This window comes from Malaya genurostris, chromosome 3 (assembly GCF_030247185.1).
Source record: "Malaya genurostris strain Urasoe2022 chromosome 3, Malgen_1.1, whole genome shotgun sequence".
Taxonomy (NCBI): domain Eukaryota; kingdom Metazoa; phylum Arthropoda; class Insecta; order Diptera; family Culicidae; genus Malaya; species Malaya genurostris.
In genome coordinates this window covers 292,865,385-292,889,262 of record NC_080572.1, presented here as the reverse complement: position 1 = coordinate 292,889,262, position 23,878 = coordinate 292,865,385, and the positions used below count along the sequence as shown (strand labels likewise).

Here is a 23,878-nt window from a genome sequence, read left to right as displayed (position 1 = left end):
TTGGCGGTTGATGGAACGGTTAATTTTTTTTTTCGTCGGTGTTGTTCACATGTCAACTTGGACTTTTGGGGGTAATTTCGGGTGCGGGGTGGAGAGTGGCCAACTAAGGTCGCGTTGTTTTGTTCGTTTGCGAGGAATAGAAGCATGAGAAAACTGGTTTTGGATTGTGCAATTCCGAAAGCGAAATGAGCTTGGTGCTCGTTGTTTGTAAACAACCAGGTAACTGCGCAGAGCGGCTAATAGCGATCAAATGATTGCTAACGATGATGAAAATGATTTTAGTGGTGAAGATCCTAGTCCAGATTTTTTTTACAGAAGATATCTTTAGGATAAAATCAAAAATAATCGATCAAAAACGTCACATATTAAGCTTGAACATTGGTCAACGTTATCGCATCAAACGAATTACGCATTTGTTTGAATTACGGACTTATCTGCGATTGAATATGGCATTTTTTAGTCGAATATCCGTAAATTATAGGGCTTCTCTTTTTCCATTCAAAAAATACGGTCACTGAAGCTCATCGCATGTTCTCGAATAACAGATAAAAATATTAGATAAAGATCAATTCCACAGCAAAAAAAAACATTTTTTTAAATTTTTGTTTTAAAATTTTATTTTTGTATTTCTGTTTTTTTTTATTTTGCATAAGCATTTTTAAAAACATATATTTATTCAGGCCTTTTGCGTACAAGTCTTACGTGGCCGATTGAGGCGATCTTCTAAATATTTTTTTTTTGTATTGGATCTCGTTGTCACCCTTTTTCTAGGGGGAAAGGAGCTTAAATTTCCCTCCTGCGAAGATTGAGGGGCACTTCGTTCGTGGTTCGTCTCGTCATCCATTGCCGCATCGATGGTATTGTAGTCGATTTCCGCCTTCTTTTCGTTGCTAGTTGCTGTAGATGCGCCTTGTTGTACATTGTTTGCAGTTGCTGGTTGGTTAGATGGTAAGCTGTTAATTGCAGCTGGTTTACTTTGTTCTATAGGGGATACGTTGGATGGTTTCGTTGAAGGGGATGCTTCACTGTTGTTGGTGACTGATACAGGTGTACTGGGGTTGCTTGGGGTTTGTGTGAAGGAAGCACCGTTGTCCTTTGGTGTGGTTGTCTCCTTGACCAGTTTATCACATGGCTTACCGTAGTGAACAGCTTTTTGGCAATATTGACATGTGGCCATCTGATTGTCATAGGTAACAAGTGATTTGCACGGAATTCTTGTATTTTGACCGAAAATCACATAAGAAGGTATAGGCTTCTTCAAGTGTATGCGTAATAAACATACGCCATTTAGAATACCGGGGAAAAAGTTCTTCCACTTTTCTTTTTCGATAGAGAGAATCTCTCCGTATTGACAATAGTTTTGCGAATATAAGAATCGGTGACGCTTGAGGGAAGATCATGCACACGCACTTCTATAGCACTATCATTCATATATACTGGAATGTTGTACCTAATGTTCTCGTGCTCCACATAGTGCACATTGTTATTGTCTTTTGCGAATTGAATTGCATCCGACTCTTTATAAAACTAGATGTAAACAACATTATTTGTCTTATTGCATTGAAGTAAATGCACACGTTTAATGTCAAGATGCATTTACTCCTTAAGCAAACCTTCAAGTTCTCGTATCGAAGGTCGAATTTTGCACTGCCTGAAGTCAACAATAATTGTATTCTTTCGTACCGGCGATAGCTTTTGTTCGTTTGGTTCACTCATTTCGAGATCGTTCTATTGTTTACTACACAATACTGTACTTGGTTTTTTCCGTCCCGAATGTAAGCGGTTTTGTTTTATCGACTGATTTGGATGAGATGAGAAAGCGAACTGCGAATACGTTGTAGTTTTATCGCGTTTTGTATTAATATGAGCTACCTAGTAGGAAACGAAATTTGTTCCGAAACTCGTAAAACTTCGGACAGCCGGCTGTCGGGAGGTTTGCTATCAATTTATACATTCAATTTGTTGTGTTCTGTTTTTTTTTCAAGTTATATTGGCAAGATATCACTCGATCGCCATCAATCGAATAACAACGCCTTACGCGATAGCGATTGAATTGGATGTAGCTTTTCACCCATTAGGTATCTTTAAATAAAATTTTGGATAATCCTAGCTAAATGTGTAATGTTTACATTGTTTAAGTGGAAACAGTAGTTTTACAATCGTTGTGAAAATGTAATCGGAAGAACAGCAGCAGCGTATGATAATGCGTGGTAATGACTGTCCCAGAAAGTATGCACGCAACCAAAAACCGCTGCCATTTCGTAATGGTTCGAAATCTGTCAATTTTTTTGGCTGCGTCCTGTTGTTTACATTCTTCTCTAACCACTTGTGCAGTTGTTTATTCGTTTTCATTAGTTTGTTTCAAAACGCGTGGACTTTCAGCAGAACAACGTCGAAAAATTGTGTACAAATGGTACACAGAACGCGGACTGTCACTGAGAAAGATAGCAAAAATGGAAGGAGTAAGTGAAAAAGCCGTGCGAAATGCAATCAGGAAGTTCGGTGAGGATAACACCTTTGAAAATAAACCGAAAACGGGTCGAAAAAAAAGTCCTGCTAACCCTCAGTTTGATAAACGTATACTGAAGGCGTTCGAGCAAAAGAAGAAGGTTTCAGTTCGGGATGTGGCCAAAAAAGTGGGCACTTCGAAATCAAATGTTCTTCGTTCTAAAGAACGTTTGAATCTTCGAACCTATAACAAGCAGAAACAATCAAAATGTAGTCCGAAACAAGAAGCATCGATCAGGCCGAGGGTTCGAAAGCTGTACAATATGATTCTTGCTGGAAATTTGAACTGCATAATCATGGACGACTAAACCTACGTGAAACTCGATTACAAATCCTTGCCGAGACCACAATATTATACGTTGCGAGAAGGGCAAGTGTTAAACCAGACATCGATTGAAGTCGAAAAATTTGGTAAGAAAGCTATGGTCTGGCAAGCAATTTGTAGCTGCGGTAAGATTTCGAAACCCTTCATCACCACTGCTTCAATGAACAGCGAAATATACATCAAGGAATGTTTACAAAAACGACTTCTACCCATGATTCGAAGCCACAAGAATCCTGTTGTCTTCTGGCCAGATCTTGCTTCTTGCCACTACTCGAAATCAACGGTAGAATGGTATACTACCAAAAATGTCACTTTCGTCCCAAAAGACATGAATCCAAAAAATTGGCCACATCTTCGACCAATTGAGGAATTTTGGGCATTAACGAAGGAAACATGTCTCGGCAGCCGGCAGCCGTTCAACAGTTCGAAAAACATTGGAAAAAAGTGCCAAAACTTGACGCCAAGAAGTCTGTACAGTATTTAATGGGGAACGTTCGCAAGAAGATGCGGCAAGCTAGTCTACAATGGCTAAGTAGCAAATGTTGAGAATAATATTCTGTTGTTGTAGTCTAAAATTATCAGTATATCGAATAAAATTTGAATATCTAACACTAATTATTTACAGCGAAATCAAAGTGCGTTCATACTTTCTGGGACAGTCTTTATTCTGCTTCATAATTTACTTCATATTCTCCGATCGTTAATCGAAAACCGGAAACCAGGAAACCTGAAATTTATTTTCGAGGCCAATTTAAAGATTTTTTTACTTGGTTTGTAAACCACTTTTTAAAATATTTCACCTTATAATTCCGGATCCGGATGGAATTTTGAAGTTTTGTACCACGCGACCTTTCATTTGATTTTTGAAATTTTTTTCCAGAAGTATCGTTCAACAAAATAAATTCAAATGTTTTGCATGATAAAAAGCATCATTCGAATAACATTTTGTAATTTTTTCGTGGAAAAATATTGAGAAATAAGTCGGTGAAGAGGTATTTTCGAGAACGCTTCTTAAAAATCATGATTTGCGGTGTCCACTGTATCTTAGCGCAGACTAATCAGAAGTGAACAAATCAAAGTATCATAATTACAGTAGAAGTTTTTCTAGACCCCAACGTTTCTGTTTGATTTTTTTTTTAATTTTTTTCAATTTTCGGTGGTTGTTCAAAGTGAAAACAACGATTTTTCACGAAAAAATCCGCCATTTTGTAGCTGTTAAACCTCCCCATAGTAACAAACAACGAAAAGGAAAACGTTGGGGTCTGGTGTTTTATATGTAGAAAGTGTGTGAAAAATTTGAAAAAAATTGGTGCAGTAGTTTTTGAATGACGATGGACACGGACTTTCAAAACCTGCTTTCGAGGAAAACACGTTTAAAGGTTTTTGTCTATAAAATCAATGGAAACAATTAATTACTCCACGAAGCGCGTAGGGTCTAACATTTTCAAAAAACCATATTTTTTCTTTTATAATTTATTACAACGAAACATATCAAGAATGTGTTGTCAAGTTTTGAAATCAATCGGAGTAGAAATCTTGGGCCTGGGCTCCGAGCTCTTGCTTCTTCGTAGAATGAGATAGCCATAGATAAAGGTCCATAACTTACAGAGTTTCGTTCCAATAGGCTTGAAAATTTCACAGGGTCATCGAAATTCGAATGAGTCAACACCTCCCGGAGTCCAGGACTAAAGTTATTTGCAGGTATAAACAAAACACCCGCAATTTTGAAACTGAAAATAGCTTTTGAATAAAATACAATGGCGTCCTGTGATGCAGAACGATTTTTCATAAAATCTAAATCTCATAAAAAATGAGAAGCAATTTTTTTGTGACCAAAACACACCTGCAGATTTCAGTTGTAGTCGTTACCCACACTTTTTGAAAAAAAAATTTATTTTTTTTATGTCCCCTTTCGATAAATTTTCTGACAGATAGAACAGAAATCGGTGCAAAACAAAAATTCATTCTGCAATTGAAATTCACTATCGAATTCCTACTAATCAACGATTTACTGACTCAAAACAACTAACCTATCTATCCAAGTGCCATTGCCCAATCATTCCTTGGAGGAAAGAAGCGCTAGCATCGGAATGAAATGGCTTGAAACGCACTCCGCCATTTGTGCGACGACGATTCGCGGCAATACTTTTCCCGGCCGACCGCAAAATCTAACACAGAGCTGCACTAGCATCCATCGCATGCACTCGATGCAAATACCGCAGCTCCGAGGAAGCGTTGCACATTCAATTTCGATTTCTTTGGATTTTCGCACCCTACTTTTCGCTCGCGTGGCGTCATTTTCCGGCCTCGGGGGGGAAATTTTCCCTGTATCCGACTACCACCAGATCGACCAATCTGACGGGGTATGCTGGCGAGATAGAAAGACGATTTTCATCTCACGTTATTGAGCGCGATGAGGTAAACTATCCGTCAGAACCGTGACGATTGATGGACGAGGACATGACGGCAATTCAAGCTGATTGAAGCGGAAAGTTTTGCCGTTGTTTGGGCGGTGATCAATCATTCCGGTGTGTGAAATTGGTTTGCCTCGAAGGGAAATTCGTCCGGTCGTCGGTGAAGGGCTATTTCCGCTCCGACTGTGATTGGAGAAGGTGAATTCGGGGGATTGGGTAATGACCCAATTGAATAGTCATTCACAATGTAGTCTTCATCATTTGATGGGCTGGGTTGGGTTGGATTTGGATTGGAGTCGATAGCGACTGACGATTGAAAATCCTGTCTCGAGTGACAGCTCAACATTTCCGTAGATAGAAAGTGGTTCAATATCCTGCAGGGTCAGTACGACCGGACCGGTTCCAGTACAGCAACGGCACCGTCGATGTCATATCCGTTTCATTCACCTGTTGCTCGTCTAAGTATCTTTCAAGTGCTAGCAATCAGCTTCGTAACTGTGTCACATTGATTGTTGAAACCCTCCGGGGGAATTTTCAAGCTGCGACCGTACGCCGATAGCCGCAGGTACAGCCTATTTAACACATCGAATCATGCAACTGTAATTTTCTACGACAGAATGAACTGGTAGAATAAAGGTGGGAATGTTACTCAAACGATTCAGTATCGATCGGAATGTGGGCCAATTCACAGTAGTTCATCCTGCTTTCGAATATTGATATTGAAATTTTTGATATTATGGTCGTTCTAAAAAAGTAATATACTTGGAAAGATCGCTTAACAAATGGTCAAAATTTAGTAAAAAATATTCAGATAAAAATGTTGCTGCCAAGACCAGTGTGCAATGAGACAACTCATGTTCGCTAATGATGGTGGTAATGGCTCTGGGGCTTTTTGGTAATGGACATTACGCAATCATCTGCGGTCGGGAACTTTGAACTTTTACAAGCAAAGCTGTCTATTTGTTAGAAGAGTACTACTATTTAGTCTTATACAGAAACGCGTACCGACTCGAACACATTGGCATTGATTGTAAGTGTTCAGTTTAAACGCATATTTACAGGAAACATACATTGTAAATTTTATCATTTATTCATTAAAAATATTAGTTCATTGCATTTTATGTCTATATATTTCGAAAACGACTGCCAAGGAGTATTCGGTGAGGCAGGCGATCTGTGGATGCAGTAAATTTAGCAATTTCAAATACGACAAGGATTTGTTGAAACAGTGGATGTAAGTGTTTTTAAAAGTCCCGGGCCTAATAGAGAAAACACGATTTTTTTGGTTCAAAATTAACTTCACTCATCAACGTAACCTCCATCAAAAGCAACGCAATCATTCGAGCACCATTCTAACATCTCATGAGCACTTTTGTAGAAAGATTTATCTTTTGCTTCAGAATAGGCTTCAGCGATAATCTCGTTCATTCGTGCAAAATTGCTTACCAGCGAGCATTTATTTTCAGGTCTGCGAACAACCAGTAGTCACTGGGAGCCAAATTTGGCGAATACGGTGGATGTGGGAACAATTCGAAGTTCGATTCATGTAGTTTTGCATTGTTTTGGTTGACTTGTGTGACGTGGTGCGTTGTCTTGATGAAACAAAATTTTTTTCTTTGCCATATGTGGTCGTTTCTTTAAAATTTTAGCCAATGACGCTCCAATAACGCTATATAATATTCACTGTTAATGACATTTTCTTTCTCAAGATAGTCGATGAATGCACATCCTCAAATACCGAGGCCATAAACGTTCCAGCCGATTGTTGTGCTTTCGGGACGAGGTTCACCAGTTGCTGTCCACTCAGATGACGATCGATTTGATTCTGGAATGAAGTGATGAATCCCCATTTCATCCATTGTCACATATTGACGCAAAAATTACGGTTTGTTACGTTTAAACATGACCAAACACTGCTCAGGATCATCAACACCAGTCAAGTACCTAGAGGGGAAGCCAAAGGGACCATGGCTTTTCCCAGAATCAGAAACAGGAACAGAAACGAAAAAAAAGTTTGTTGATCCAGTAGATTACACCGTGAGATCTATCTTGGTTTTGAGAGTTACGTGATGGTCAAAACTTCACTGCCGATAAAGCACGCAACGGCAGGTCCTAAGAAGCAGAACATAGTCAAAACCACATAAAGAGGAGGATGAAACCGGGGTAAAATAAATGACAAAAATAATACATAAAATACATAAAATAGTAGTTTAGTTTTTGATGTTATATACGCTACGATGTTTTTTGAGGCCTATCTGAGTCAACGCCTGAGTATAGGTACTATGGAAATTATATAGGTTCCGATTATATGAGTTTTAACCTTAAGGTCATTCGTCTCTTCGGGTTAGAAAAACTACAGTCGTTGCGAAGTGTTATCTGCGTGAGTTTTGATGTTACGAAGCGATACGAAGCGTTACTTTTTTGTGAGTTATGACGCTACGAAGCATCACATGTAATACTTTTTAGTAAGTTACAGGCGTAACGAAACGTTACAACCGTTACTGTTTTTTTTATTCATGCTTTTTTTTTTTATTCAAACCGTTACTGTTTTGTAAGTCATAGGTGTTATGAGGTGTTACAAGCGTTATTTTTGGGCAGGGTATAGGCGTTACGGAGCGTTACTTTTTATAAGTTTTGGGGGTTTCGAAGAGCTGCATGCGTTACTTTTTAGTAAGTTATAGGTGTTACGAAGCGTTACTTTTTTGTGAGTTATGACGTTACGGAGCGTTACATGCATTTCTTTTTAGTAAATTATAGGCGTTACGAAGCGTTACATATGTTACATTTTTGTGAGTTAAGACGTTATGAAGTGTTACATGCGTTACTTTTTGTAAGTTTTGGGTGTTACAAAGCGGTACATGCGTTATGTTTTAGTGAGTCGTAGGCATTACGTGCGTTACTCTTGTGAAATACTGGCGTTACGAAGTGTTTCAGGTGTTGCTTTTTTGTAAGTCAGAGGCGTCACGACGAGTGACATTCGTTACTGTAAATTAGTTTTAGGCGTTACGAATCTTTGCATGCGTTACTCTTTTGTAAGTTATAGGCATTACAAATCGTTACATGCGTAACTTTTTTTTGTATATTTTAGGTGTTATAAAACGTTTCATGTATTTTATTTTAAAAGGTACAAGCGTTACGAAATGTTACATCCGTTACTCTTTTGTAACTTTTATGTGTTTAAAAACGTTATATGTGTTACTTTTTATGAGTTATAGGTTAAAAGCGTTACAAGAGTTTTGGCATACTAATTTTAACATATTGAAGTCACTTATTTGCTAAATTATTAGAAATGTCAAAATTATGAAATTATTAGAAATGATCCCACAACGACGTGGAATACACTGATGAAAATTAATAAAAATCCATGAAGGAATCATTAGTTCTTTTCGTGATATGAGAGTTATCAGTAAATTGAAATGTTATTTCACAAATTTTATTTGAACACTCCATAATGACAGTTCCAGTGAAAAAATTTAAAGTGTGGAGTAGAAATGCCGGTAAAAGTCGATAAAAGGATCTAACAGTTGTTTTCAGTAGGCTTTTTTGTGGAATTCAAAGTTTTAATGCTTGGTTTATGATGTAGCACTGAAGACTACTACAAGTATTTATTAAAATTAAAAATTTTGATTTTGAAAGAAGTTAAAAAGATTTCAGCGACGACCATTTTTTGTGCTACCACATCTTATTGCTCGAAAAGCTTGTCCTTCTCGGTAAGAAAAATTTTAAGATAGATCACATCAGGATGATCTGATTTACTCTTTTAAATTTCAGTTTCAATTATTTATCGCCTCCTGTTTAGCTTTTGTTTTCTGAGACAGTGCCTTATCCTGTTGTCGGATTTTACTCTGAATGTCTAATCTTTTATTTTTTTTATTTGGAATAGGGAAAAGCCCACTGGAGCCAGTTTCTATCAAACTTGCTCTCTAGTAGGCATAAAACCTCCTTATTTTTTGCATCAACAGATTACAATCATCCAAATGATACATTTCCTTAAATCTATAGTAACTAAATCTAATGAGACAATAACAAGAGAAACGATGTCTACGATATTACGTGGGCTCTTTATATTCATAATTAGTTCTAACATAGAGAATCCGAAGCAAAAAAATAGGATCGAAGATTACGATGTCGAATGTCGAATTGTAACAATTGCAATAGCTCGGAGCAATCGTTTCACGACTGCAGTAGGTCTACCACAAAACTAGTCTTACGAATATAGCGACGGACAAAAAATAAATCGAGTCCAATCAGTTTGCAGTGGTCATGGCAACTTGGTAAGTTTGAAAGATATCTTCATGAAAGACGTCAGAGAGCGAATCGGACGAATTTGCGCTGAATCGTTTCAATGCGTTAAATGCGTTGGTTATCGTAGAGGCTTCGGAGATAGTAAGCTCTATGTGCTGCTTAGAATTCAATTCGGGATCCAGAAGATCACCCAGGTCCTTAACAGACGGTACGCGTTCGAGAACAGAAATATTATAGTCGAGCTAGGATACAGACTTTTTTGCGTCTAGAAGAGATGACGGAGCATTTTGTTGATGTTACACCAATTAGTTAAATTATTCAACTGTTCTTGTAGGAACTCTGAGTTAGCAGCAGATTTTATTATATGAAATATTCTAGAGTCATCGGCTAACGATAGTTTCATACACTTGATCGAAAAATTTGGATCGTTGAGACACAATAAAATTATAAACGGTCCAAGGTGACTTCCTTGAGAAACACCAGAGGTAACAGCAAATAATGCGGTTGTACAGTCTCCTATTTTCATTTCATGACCAGTTAGATATGTTCACAGCCAATTCAAAAACTGGTTCGTAATATGATGATTGATTTTGTCGAACGTAGCAGTGAAATCGGAGTATAGAATCAACTTGTTGTCGTGCTTGGAAAGAAGGTATCTCAAACAGCTTCAATACAGCGCACAAAGCAGCAATTCCACGGTAGTTGGATACTACTCCCTTTGTTCATATAGTATTACTTCCATATTTCAAGTTAAATTCCAGAACGCAAAGAACAATTGAAAATGTTAGATAGTGGTACTAACATCATATTACAACAATTTCTTATTACCACGGATGGAAAAAGCATTCAAAAGTTGAGAATATCGGATAAACTTCAAAAATTGGTTCTTTTTAGGACCATTAAAAGATTCCAACAGAAGTGAAGTTTTCGTCCATTGAGTACGTAAATCTCTGAACAAAAAAAAATACTATTGTTCGTTGTGTGGTTTTACACTCGTTTGTTTAGCTTTATTTGTATGGTAGAATATGTTTCATTATGTTTGTTGAAATTCAGTAAGCAAAATTCACACAATCAATCAACAAATACAAACGATTATTGATATTCGGAAGTGTAAAAGATGCATTTCGGTTTGTTTCGTATTAATGTCTTTCAGTTATGTTTCGGACATTAGCCGCCCGCCTTTTTTGTTCACGTTAGCTCCGCTTTTATTGGTGACAGTAATGATGATGATATTTAAACAGTGCCTTTCACGCAACCAGAGCAATTCTTTAGAGCAGATTTGATATTGTTGGGCAATCTTTTTCATCGATACTATCAAACTGTCCATTGATATCTGAAAATGGAAAGGTTCTCTGTTTTTTTTCTGATCGATTTGAAGATAGTCCAGAGATCTGATTACCAAGTGTGCCAGTTAATAGGGTGGTATTTTTTCAACAGATGACTCAGCTAGCAGTGATTAGTTCACCGTCGAATCTTTTGCATCATTTCGTCAATTCAAAATAGGGCCTTGGGTTTCTCGTTTTTTTTTTGGTTCCAAGATTTTTTATCATTTAATCAGAGAATATAATTTTCCGATTATTTTATTGTATCAATTACAATTCGAATGTTGCTAAAAATGTTTTACAAATCAAGATTTTGAAATGCACAATCGGATGCCTTGGACCACTACTCATGAACAGAGAAAAAAGAGAAAGAATCAGCAACGGCCCTGAAATGTGCTTTTTCGGACATGCAACGTCAAACGTCCTCAACACCTAAAAAATCAGCACAAAAAAAAGCTGAGTGAATGTAATATTTTTTGAAATTAAAAATTTCAAATATTTTTTTAAAAATGTCAAGTGAAAAAAGGCCCAGGGCTGCCGATTCTCCCCTACATTCAATGAACTGAACATGTCGGAATTTTAGCCTAGTAAGGAGCATGTGCGAAAAACTACTGCTAACATTGGTCTAAACGATTACAAAGTGTAGATTTGAGTGTGCAAGACTAATAACGTACAGGGTAAGCCCAAAACTTTTGAAGGGACTGAATTTTAAGTATTGTTAAACGAAGACAGTACTCAAACTCAAAACCAAATGGCGGAGAGGTCAAACGTTGATCATCTACACGTCATGGGAAAAATTTAAAAGGTGATAAAATGCGTTCCTCATAAGCTGAATGATAATAGAAGGGAAAAGCGACAAACGGTGAACGAAATTTTCTCTCTCGGATTGAAAAATGAAGGGCTTTTTTGTACTGAATCATGACCGGAGATGAAATGGTGGGTGGGTAATGTCAGAGTCTGAATATTAATTTTCAGACTTGAATTCTGAAACTGAATTCTGAATTTGAGTTTGGGAACTGAACTCTGAAGCGGGGAATTCTGGACCAGAACCGACACAAATGAAGTGCCAATGTCTAAAACATCCAGCTCAGCCTACTGCGCAAGCTACGATGAAGGAAATCTATCTACATCAAAACATCATCATCCTATATTTGTATGTACATCAAAGCCGTCGCCCGAACACGAGAAAGGCCATCACGTGTCTCTTTAATACTCATTGATAGCAAGCATTTTAGAGAACTTTAATTTCGAGTTACTTGTTGTTATCTCACACCACTGAAAATTTTGTCATCAACTGCTTAGAGCAAAACTTATGCAGTAACGTTAAGAACAACAAAAGATATTCACGATTAAGTTTTACCTATTCTTGGTAAAACAAGGGTAAATTTCGAAAAGGTGCCCTATAGTGAAGAAAGACGTTTTCACATCAAAATTGATTTATTTCGAGAATCTCAAGGGCAGAAAATCATGGATTGGGTTAGGAAAAGAAATTATGCTGAGCATTTAGTGTTATTAGAAAGGTACCGACAGCAAAAAAAATTAATTAAATTGCCAGAATACGCCACAAGACATACGAATATCATTTAGAGCACTTCAGCACACCCCGCGAAAACGGAAGCGATTAAAAAACATCACTGTCGATCGCAGATGGGAACTTTTACCCCATTTGTCATACTTTGCAGATTTGGCTCTTTCCGACTATTATTTGTTTTCATAGACGACTCACGCACTTGCTATGCTGCTCTTAACCAGTTATGAATTTGAGTACTGGTAGTGTCATGGTACAGTAAAACCGATCGAAACCGGATTAGCCAATTGCGTCTTAATCATTCTTATTACGGGCACGCATCGCACCCGACGACGACGACGGTAGTGCGTGCACCGCGGCGCACTGGACGACCCTCGATGCACTGCCGAAAGCAGGGCCGATCGACACCGGCTGGATGGCGGACGTGCCACAGCAGGGCCACCAGAACCAGGCGGTTAGCGTTGGAACGGTGTGAAATAATTTGCTATTGACACTTTTCCATCATCGGACGGCGATGGAGCGCACAATCGCCACTTTAGTAGAAGAGGCAAGTGCCGATCAGTGCAATCGACGACGTCATAATCATATGAGCAAGCAATAAACACCTCGCCACGCATTGACAGGCCCGTTTTTTGTTGTTGTTATTGACGCCCGCTGCAAGGAAGGTGGAAGTCTCGATAGCATTGACACAGAAAGTTGTTTTCATAGTAAACAAAGCCGCTCGGGGGTTTCGTCGGGAGGTGGTTGACAAAGCAAACAAAACGTCCGTATCTACGCAACGGATATACGACGCGATAAAAAAGAAACACGTCCGAGTTGGCTTTGAAAGAATGCGCGAAGATGAGGCAACTGGGAGCTCTGTCTGCTGCGCGCACGGTTGGAAGTGTTTACGTGATGCAAGGATCGGCGAAGGACGCGGACGCCTTCGTTGGTGGACGATCAGTAAGTTGCCGGGGTGTTTCCTAAGAAATTGACAGCAAAACAAAAACAACCGATTGGGTAATGAATGAAAGATTGTTTGGAGGTAACACGGTAACTAAGACTGCATAGCTAATAACCATCGGCCAATCAAATCACATTCAGTAACTTTAACATTTTCTATTGATCCATGAGCTACATTGCAACAGTTTTCCCACAAATTATTGTGCCATGACTCACCCAATTTCTGGTGCTGAACATTTTGCCCAAAATTTTCACGTACCTGCAAAAAGAGAAGGAAAAAATGTAACATTAATAAAAATTTCGGTCCATCTTGTCGTGCTTAACATTTTAATAAGGATATAATTTGCGCTTTTTCTTCTTGGCTAGCTGGAAAGGAAACAGCACCCCACCCCCTCCGGTATCCACCTTCCGAAGGATGTCGCTGGAGGAGCATCATCAGCATAGACAACATACCAGACAGAAATTATGAATGGGTCAGTGAACATTGGTGTCTTTTGAATAAGAAAATGTGGGGAAAAACAGAAGAAACTGTCGCGTCCGCGTCAGGTTCGGGTTCGGGTTTGAGTGAACAGCCAGCAAGATCAAGGAAAAAGTATTTCCCACGAAATCCCCTCGGTCGGAGCAGAGCGGGATGGATGATGGGATCACGGGATGCCGGAGGGATTATAAAACTGTCGTTTCAGATTCCTTTCCTGTCCTGTCTGGCGTGTGGTGCCCGAACCGGACGAACGTTTCTCGGGTTTCGGGGTCTGCAGTTGACAAATGGCACGAATTCACGAATGAATTGAATTTTAAGTGTATTCTCTCGTTTCCCCCACAAATCATGCCCTCCTGGTCGGTTCGATTGCCAGCAGCAGGCGGCTTTGGTCCCCGGGTTTTTTTTATGATGGAACTCCTTGGCAATGTCGTTATTTAATTTCGTTACCGATCGGTATCCTGTCGGCTCGCACCAACCCACTCCGGACTTTTTGTTGGGATGGAATTTGAGCTAATCGAAATCGATTATCGCATAATTGGATTCAAGATCAAACACTTGATTGACGTCCGTTTCGAACTTCAGGATCAATACGAAAGTCTAAAACTTTAGAAACGGAATGGAATAGAAAAAAGAAGCCACTATTTTCCTGGTAATCCGAAGTAAATCAAACGGTTTTTTAAAATTGAAAATAACATTTTATTATAAGGAAAGATTTAAATTGAAATCCACTCGTTTTAATATTTTTATTCCAAAACCCTATGACAGTCGCACAGACGTCTAGTGCTTGGAAAAGCTCATAACGGAACCCAGAAAAAAAGCAATAAGATAAGTAAACATCATTAAATTGAGTCATCGATTTTTGACGGACGAGCAGAAGTTGAAAATAAGTGGAAACAATGATACAAAATTTACTGGATTCGATGTACAAAGCGTTAAAAAATAAAAGCTCTATGTCATCAATCAAAGCCATTTTCATTTGCCCACGATGTATTCGATTTGATTCTGATTCGGATTCTGGCGAAATAGTAAACACTTTTAAAATATAATGGAATTAAATGGAATTATTTTTTCTACTTTTTGAATCGATTTAGTTCATTCCACTAACCGCTGAAAAAAGTAATACTTGAAAATGCTGAAATGGAAGATCGTACCGCACCCGACATATTCTCCGGATGTTGCTCCGTCTGACCGCAGCTTGTTCACACGGTCCATCTCACGGTCAGTACATCAGTTCTTTTAAAAGAGTCAAATATGGGATCGACTCGGAACTTTTTATAAACTTGTTCAACTACACGGAATGAGGTGCCCCGAAGGCAAGTCAATTTTTTATCGTGATTTTTTTTTATTTTTCAGTATAATCTTCATCGACAACTTGACCCATCGGTCCTCCAACATTTTGATACACTTTGCAAAAAAAAAGATTTGTTCAAAATAGGCTTTTGTTTTTTCAATGACCTCAGCAAACGAAGAAAATTTCTTTCCCTTGAGAAACTTTTCCAGGTTTGGAAGTAGATAATAATTGCTAGGGTCAGATCTGGAGAATACGGGGGATGGGGGACGAATCCGTACCGTTACTGTTTTATCAGGACACGAAACTCGTATTTTTCCATAGCTTGATGAAAACTATCAGCTGATATTCAAACACTTGTAAATAGATGATCATGAAATTTGGTATTGCGCCATCTAGAGGCTTGTTCTAAACAAGAATATACACGGTTCGAAACTGCACACCAAAAAAATTTGAATTTTACAGGTGACTCAATCCCTCATACGATGTAATTCATAAATACCTAATTTGTCAAATGACGGAAAATTAATGATAGATGAGCTTGAATTTTACTGGTTTCGACTGTAACTTTCGTTCTGCTGGCAGGTGCGACTGTATGAATTTAAATGCACCTTCAACCAGCCAAGCCGATGCATGCTTCTGTGGTTCAGTCGAATAACAGACGTACTAGCGATCCAATGATTCTCGGTTCAAGTCGCGAGAGTGGCTCTCAGTATTCTTTTTTTTTATTTCAATGAATTTCATGTATGGAGTTATAGACACAATATTAAATGTACTTCCACGTAAATTTGCGTGAACTGCGACGCTCCGTTTATATGTATCTAATAAGATGTAAAATCACAGGGTTTTTTTAAGTGTGTGGTCACGTCTTTTCTGTGAGAGACCCGGGACTTTTCATTCCTTGTAGTATTCTAGGGATTAGGGCGGCAGTTTAAGACTGTTTTCTTTTCGTTACTTTTGGTGTACTGAAAGGACTTTTTGATTACGGATGATTACGTTTGTATTCCAGGAAGTAGGGCACCATTTCAAGTCATTTAAGTAAGTTTGATCCTTGACCTAGAAGAAATCATTACATAAACTTAATCGTAACACAGGTCGTACAATCGCTCAAATATTTCAATTTTTCGTACATCTCAATATTTGTGTGCAAGAAACTATAAAAATGCTGTACGGGATTCATGTCTGGCATTCAGAAAGGCCAAATTGTGGAATTCTCGGGAACATTTCTCTCGAACGCGATGCAGCCAAATGCTAGCTTCATTAACGCTCATTTAGTGCGAGCATCGCACCGCGAAAAGTACACAAAGCTAATCAAATTATTCTTGATCTGCATTAAATTAATGACTTTGTCTTCTGATTTGCAAAGTTTGTTCTTTTGATAACATACAGAGCAATTGGAACGGCTAATTTTGTATAATGTTCCTCATCGTTTTTTTTTATCTCTAATGCAAACGACCAGCAGCTCTATATCACGCTATCGTTCTTGTTTGAAGCGGAACTGGCTTTGCGAACAACCCGCAACATATCTGTTCACAGTATCGATTGATTTTGCTTAAGAACTTTTTTTTTACGTGATTTCGTTTGTAGCTTTTTCACTAATGTACGGCCACAAAAATAGCAACATATGAAATTGTGATGTCGATTATTTCATTCCGGATTTGCATATTTCAGTGAAAGAAACTATCAAAATGTTGTATGGGACTCATTTCTGGCATTCAGAAGTGAAAAATTGTGAGATTCTCTACGTTATTGAACACTGATCGGAACATGTTTCTCGAACATGATGCAACCAAATGCTAGCTTTATTAACGCTCGTTTTGTGCGAATTTCGCCAAAAGTGTATTTTTACTTCCGATTTGCAAAGAAGTACTCTTATTAGTTCTTTAGATAACATTTAGAGTCGTTAGAATGGCTGATTCTGTATAATATTATAATGTTCCCCATCGTTGTCCACTTTTCGTTTTCTTTTTCTCCAATGCAATCGACCAGCAACTGGATGACGCAATTGCTCTTGTTTGAAGCGAATAACCTGCAACACATCTACTTACACTGCCGATGGATTCCAAACTGAACTGAATTTTGGTTAAGAGCTTTCTTTTTACCTGACTTCGTTTGTAGCCAGGGTTGTCATATGCCAATCAATAAAATGTGGTTCTTTCGGAATAAAAAGTCTGGCAAAATCTGACATCATCTATGTTAACAAAAAGAAGTTCCATTTGCTTTTTAACATCTAGTCTTCGACTCGTTAGTAAATTAAGACCGTGTGCATAACAACTGAAAGCCTCACACAGACGCAAAGTTTGACTCTACTTGAGCGAAACTTTGTAATTCTGCTGTAGCATCATATCTTTACAGGCATTATTTTTCATTATTTTCTGCTTTTTTGGATGATTTTGAACCAGTTGTTCCGAGTTTATTCAAATAAAACTGGAAAAGTTGAAAACCTGGTAAAAGTGTGGCAAAAGATCTGGTTTGTTAGAGTGTCTGTGGAAATGAGAAAAATCTGACAAATGCCAGATAAATCAGAGTTGCTCAATCGTAGAGTAGAGCGGTCCAAACGGCTACAGAAATAACAACATATAGAGTTTTGATGTCGATCATTTTATCTCGGATTTGCATATTTCAGTGACAAAAGCTATCAACATGCTGTATGTGATTCATTTCCGGCATTCAGAAGGGCCAGATTGAGGAATTTCTCACGATATTAAACACTGATCGGAACATTTTCTTCAAACGCGAAATAGTCAAATGCTAGCTTTATTACGCTCGTTTGTTGCGAATTCCGTTCTGTGAAAAGTACACAAAGCTAATTAAACTATTCTTGATTAGCATTAAACTCTCTCCCCGGTGATCGACCAAAATGGTTAAAGCCTGGGTAAAATAAATGATATAAAAAAGTAAAGCACTTAACTGATGATGTTTACTTTCGATAGTAATCCTAATAGTTCTTTAGATAACATTCAGAGCCATTAGAATGGCTAATTTTGTATAATGTTCCCCATCGTTGTTCACTTTTCGTTTTTTTTTCTCCGATGCAGACGACCAGCAGCTGGATGACTCAATCGCTTTTATTTGAAACGAAATTCCCACTGCGAACGTCTTACAGCAGCATATATGCTCTTAGAAGAACTAGTTGTTGTTTTTCTGCGCTTAGACTTGAGGAACGGAGCCTCATATTCGCCACTGCTGGAAGCACCAGTTGAATAATGCCGGATGTAGTTCCACTGCAACATTAAATTAAATCCATACCATTTTTAGTTAGTACCAACCTTCAAAAGATACGTGTATAAATTTGACAGCTGTCTGATTATTAGTTTGTGAGATATTGCATTTTGAGTGAAGCAACTTTTGTTATTGTGAAAAAAATGGAAAAAAAGGAATTTCATGTGTTGATGAAACACTACATTTTGATGAAAAAAAGTGCCGCCGATATCAAAAAATGGCTTGATGAGTGTTATCCAGACTCTGCACCGGGCGAAGCAACAATTCGTAAGTGGTTTGCAAAATTTCGTACTGGTCATATGAGCACCGAAGACGATGAACGCAGTGGACGTCCAAAAGAGGCTGTTACCGATGAAAACGTGAAAAAAATCTACAAAATGATTTTCAATAAAGTGAAGTTGATCGAGATAGCTGACACCCTAAAGATTTCAAAGGAACGTGTTGGACATATTATTCACGAATATTTGGATATGAGAAAGCTTTGTGCAAAATGGGTGCCGCGTGAGCTCACAATCGATCAACAACAACAACGAATTGATGATTCTGAGCAGTGTTCCCAAGTAGCAATCCGCAACTAGTTCTGATACGACAAAGTCCAAACTATGTTGCAACAAGAGCACGAATATGTTTTGTATGTTATACTGGTTAAAACATGGTGACAGCAATGATACATCATAACTTAACTAGTTACGAAATAGTTATTTAGGTTTCCAATAATAACATCTTTGTGTCATATTGAATTAAATATAATTTATAAGCTATCGCTTCTTAATCCAAACATATCTTTAATCACAACAATGCTTCTAGCTACTAGTTGAAAATAAGTTTATTCGACTTCAATAGTAGCAACCCGTAACTAGTTTTGATACCACTTAACCCAACTGTGTTGCAACAAGAGCACGAACATGTTTTTATGTTATACTGGTTAAAACAAGGTGACAGCAGTGTTTCTTTATAACGTAAACATTGAACTAACTATCGTTTGTAAGTTATCGTTACTTGATTCTAACATATCTTTAATCACAGCTATGCTTTTAGCTACTAGTTGAAAAAAGGTTTATTTTCCGTTGCGAAACCATTATAAATACGTAAGCGTATATGTAAATCATCACTGTGAATTGATGTAGTAATAACTTAAATATTATAAGATTATAACATATAATTTCTTCATTGTTTCAGATAGTTATCGGTAGGTTTTCCCAACGTTATGATAACGAAAATGCAAACAAAACAACTTTTGTTGGCTTGAATATGGCGAACACAATATGGAGTCTCAAGAAGTATATGAAACATAAATAAAACCAGGATAATACTTGTTTCAAAACTACTTTTTGCCGAAAATAGTGAAAGGCAGAATAGTCATTTTTGTTCTATGCACTGTCATAAACACGAAGAAAATAATATAGGAATTGAACATCGATTGGGATAATATTTTAATTCTCATGATATATGATTTAAAAATGATGAGAAATCACTCTACTTGGAATAATTTTGAGCATTCTGAACATAGTGTTATTTTGCTGTTTATTTTTTATATCTTTATAAACAGATTTTGATTGAAGGCGCATAAAAAACAGTTAAGTAAAATTTAATTCCGCTCGACAGTTTCAAAATCGTTGTGAAATTTGTACCTTGTATCAAGTTTGTGATTTAAAGTACTTTTCCTTTTTTTTTATTGATGATAGAAAAGTGTTCTGTATTTATTCAATGTTTATAATGTCGATGGTGACTAAGTTTCAACTAGTTTAATTGAAAACAAGTTATTTTCAAGTTATGAAAAAATAAGTTCTTTCAGTATGACATTACAACGTAACGGTAACTTATTTTTAGCCGACCTAACAACTAGTAGAAACTGCGCTTTTTGAGTCACGCAAGTGGTTAGATGTTAGTAACAATCACTCAAATATCTGGTTGCAAACTAGTCACAAACAAGCTAGCGTAACAAAAATTGTTACTTGGGTTTGGAGCTGTTATATCGAAATAAAACTGATTTTTTTCGTCGATATATAACAATGAACGAAACATGGCTCCATCACTTCACTCCGGAGTCCAATCGACAGTCAGCTGAGTGGACTGCACGCGATGAACCGAACCCAAAGCGTGGAAAGTTTCAACAATCGGCCGGTAAGGTTATGGCGTCTGTATTTTGGGATTCGCATGGTATAATTTTCATCGACTACCTTGAAAAGGGAAAAACCATCAACAGTGACTATTATATAGCGTTATTAGAGCGTTTGAAGGACGAAATTTCAAAAAAACGGCCTCATTTGAAGAAGAAAAAAATTTTGTTTCATCAAGACAATGCACCGTGTCACAAGTCGATGAAAACCATGCTGAAATTGAACGAATTGGGCTTCGTATTGCTCCCTCATCCACCGTATTCTCCAGATTTGGCCCCCAGTGACTTTTTCCTGTTCTCAGACCTCAAGAGAATGCTCGCTGGTAAAAAAATTTAGAAGCAATGAAGAGGTAATTGCTGAAACTGAGGCCTATTTTGAGGCAAAGGACAAATCGTACTACAAAAATGGTATCGAAAAGTTGGAAGATCGCTATAATCGCTGTATCGCCTCTGATGGCAATTATGTTGAATAATAAAAACGAATTTTGGCAAAAAAATGTGTGTTTCTATTAAACGATACGAACTTTTCAGCCGAACTGTTACAGGTATTCCGTTTTACCCCAAATCATCTTCTTCCATAAATTTACAGCATAAAAAGTTCTACTGGTCGGTGTTTGGACCAATTATCGTTAAGCAAAACAGTTCTATGGTTCGCATTTAACCTCAACAATAAGGTAACAGATAGTTTCCATGATCACATGAATCGTGCTGCATCGTTTTACCCCAATTTTCCCAAAAACATAATTTCATATTGAATTCAGATTTACAATCCCAAAGCAGATCCAACATGACCTATCAATATTGGTCTTTATTACGTAGAGAGCTTCAGTGATCCAATTTACAATGTAATGGGAATGAGAGTACTACCCCGTTTAACCCTTTTTACCCCAACTTATTATATAAGTTGTATTTCTCGGTGAACTTTCTTTTGCATACCAAAAGGAGGCTGATTAAAATTGATTGATATTACGAAGAAAGCCCTAAAAACTAGATTACAAAAAGATTAAACCTGGAGCAAAATCTTAAGATTCAGTTAAAGAGTAAACTGGGGTAAAACGGTTTAACAAGATTCGTACAGTCATTGAATCTGCTTTTTGAGGGTTTTCTACGTAATATCAATCAATTTCCATCAACCGCTCTCAGTCTACTATCGGATTGCTAAAGAAAGTTCACCCAGAGACACACACATTAAACCCTCCTTTAAGTAAACTAGGATAAAGCGGGTTAAACGGGCTAGTATTGTCATTCCCATTATGTGTTTTTGGATTACTGAAGTCTTCTACTTAATATGGACCAATATTGATAGTTCGTATCGGATCTGCTTCCGGATTGTAGATCCAGATTTACCGAAAGTCTCAGTTAAAGAATAAATTGGGGTAAAACAGTATTACAAAATTCCTGCGGTCCTATTTGTACTCTAGTTTTTAGGGCTTTCCCGGAACATCAATCGATTTTAATAAACCGCAATCAGCCTCCTTTCGGTTTGCGAAAGAAAATTTAACCAATGATACGATTTATGAAATAATTTGGGGTAAAATGGGTTAAACAGCCTAATACTGTCATTCCCATTGAATTTAATTGGATCACATAAGTTTTGTACTTAATATGAACCAATATTGGTAGATCGTATTGGATCTGTTTTTAAGTTATACATCATATTTCAACTGAATATTATAACTAGAAAAGAAATGATGTTTTTTAGAGAACCACAAGCATCGACATCCATGCGGCTTACTCACCAGACCTGGACCCATCCGACTACCACCTCGTTAGGCCACGCACTTTCTAAACAGAATTCTGTTTTGCTTTAGAAAATTGTCGAAATTGTTCATCCAAGTAATCCAATTCTTTTGGAAACACATGAGCTGAAAAGTTTCGGGTCTAACAGAGAGAACACGTTTTTTTTGGTTCAAAATTAACTTTATTCATCAACTTCATCTCCATCAAGAGTAACGCAATCATTCCAGCGCGGCTCTAACATTTCAATACCACTTTGGTAGAACGATTTATCTTTTGCCTCAAAATAGGCCTCAGTTTCAGCGATAACCTCTTCATTCGTGTGAAATTTTTTTTCAGGTCAGCAAACAGCCAGTAGTCGTTGGGAGCCAAATCTGGCGAATATGGTGGATGCGGGAACAATTCGAAGTTCAATTCCTGTAGGTTTGCCATTGTTTTGATTGATTTGAGGCACGGTACGTTGTCTTGATGAAACAAAAAAAAATTCTTTGGCATATGCGGTCTTTTCATTGCAATTTCAGGCTTCAAACGTTTCAATAATGCTATATTATACTCACTGTTAATGGTATTTCATTTCTCAGGATAGTCGATGTTGTACTTTCGGGCGCTTTGGACGAGGTTCACCAGTTGCTGTCCACTCAGATGACGATCGTTTCGATTCCGGAGTGAAGTGATGAATCCATGTTTCATCCATTGTCACATATCGACGCAAAAATTTCGGTTTGTTACGTTTAAACTTGGCCAAACACTGCTTAAAATCATCAACACAACATCGAGATGCACAGTGATAGAAGACACTAGGACTTTCTCTGTTTTCCGATAACGTCTATATTTTTTCAGCAATAAGCTTTCAGAGCTGATGCCGTAGTAAATCAGAAACCTTCGATCGATTTAGACTAACAGCAAGAGGTTAGATTTTTTTGATTTGTTGATTCTTTTCAGTGAGAATTAATTAATAATTTAATTAATTTTATTAATTAATAATCCCCACCGAAAAGAATCAACCAATCAATAAAATCTAACAAAGTTGCGGTGATTATATATGAAATTTGAAATTTAACAGCAAGAGGCACCGATGCTTTCAATATTCTCCAATGAATAATACGCACGTCGTTTACTGCTGATACTGACTACTGTAAGTGCAATAGAATGATTTTCAGAATAAATACTGGTACAGTAGGACTTTTTATGCAGCAATTTGAGCCAAAATGTAGTCATTCAGCAGTAAAATTCAATCGAAGACGAATTCAGTTCTTTGAACGAGTTATTCCGCTGTTATGTCATATTAATTTTCAAACACACACCCACACACTTCTTTTCCCTACGGAGATCAGCAATCTTCCGACAGCTCGACTTGATGGTAAAAGAAACAAGCAAAGCTAAGGGAAAATTTAATTAAATTCAATTTTGTGTGAAACCGCACCAATCCACCGACCGAACATTATCGCCGAAAATTGTTCCACGTAGAACCACATGAAACCTGAGCAAAAAGAGAAAAAACAAAACCAAAAAAACACAAACGAAAACTCCAAGAAATGCAACAGTCTGGATTCGCTATGCTTCGCTGGTCGTCATTTCCAGACACAACGTGAAAAACTTTTCCCGTCTCTCCCGCTCCCATTTGGGTACTGCGCTGAACTAGGTTTTACTTTGAATCTCGAATTTTCGCTTCGGAACGCTCGGTATAACCTGTATGACAAACTTTAATCTAATGACACATGAAATTTTGTCCACCGCCGGTACCATTTTA

General features: G+C 37.6%; 1 protein-coding gene across 4 annotated transcripts in view; it reads right to left on the bottom strand.

Annotated features, from left to right (window-relative positions):
• The window catches only part of LOC131434845 (ecdysone-induced protein 74EF), an 854,531-nt gene that overhangs the window by 303,201 nt on the left and 527,452 nt on the right, over nt 1-23,878 (bottom strand). The window lies entirely within an intron of this gene.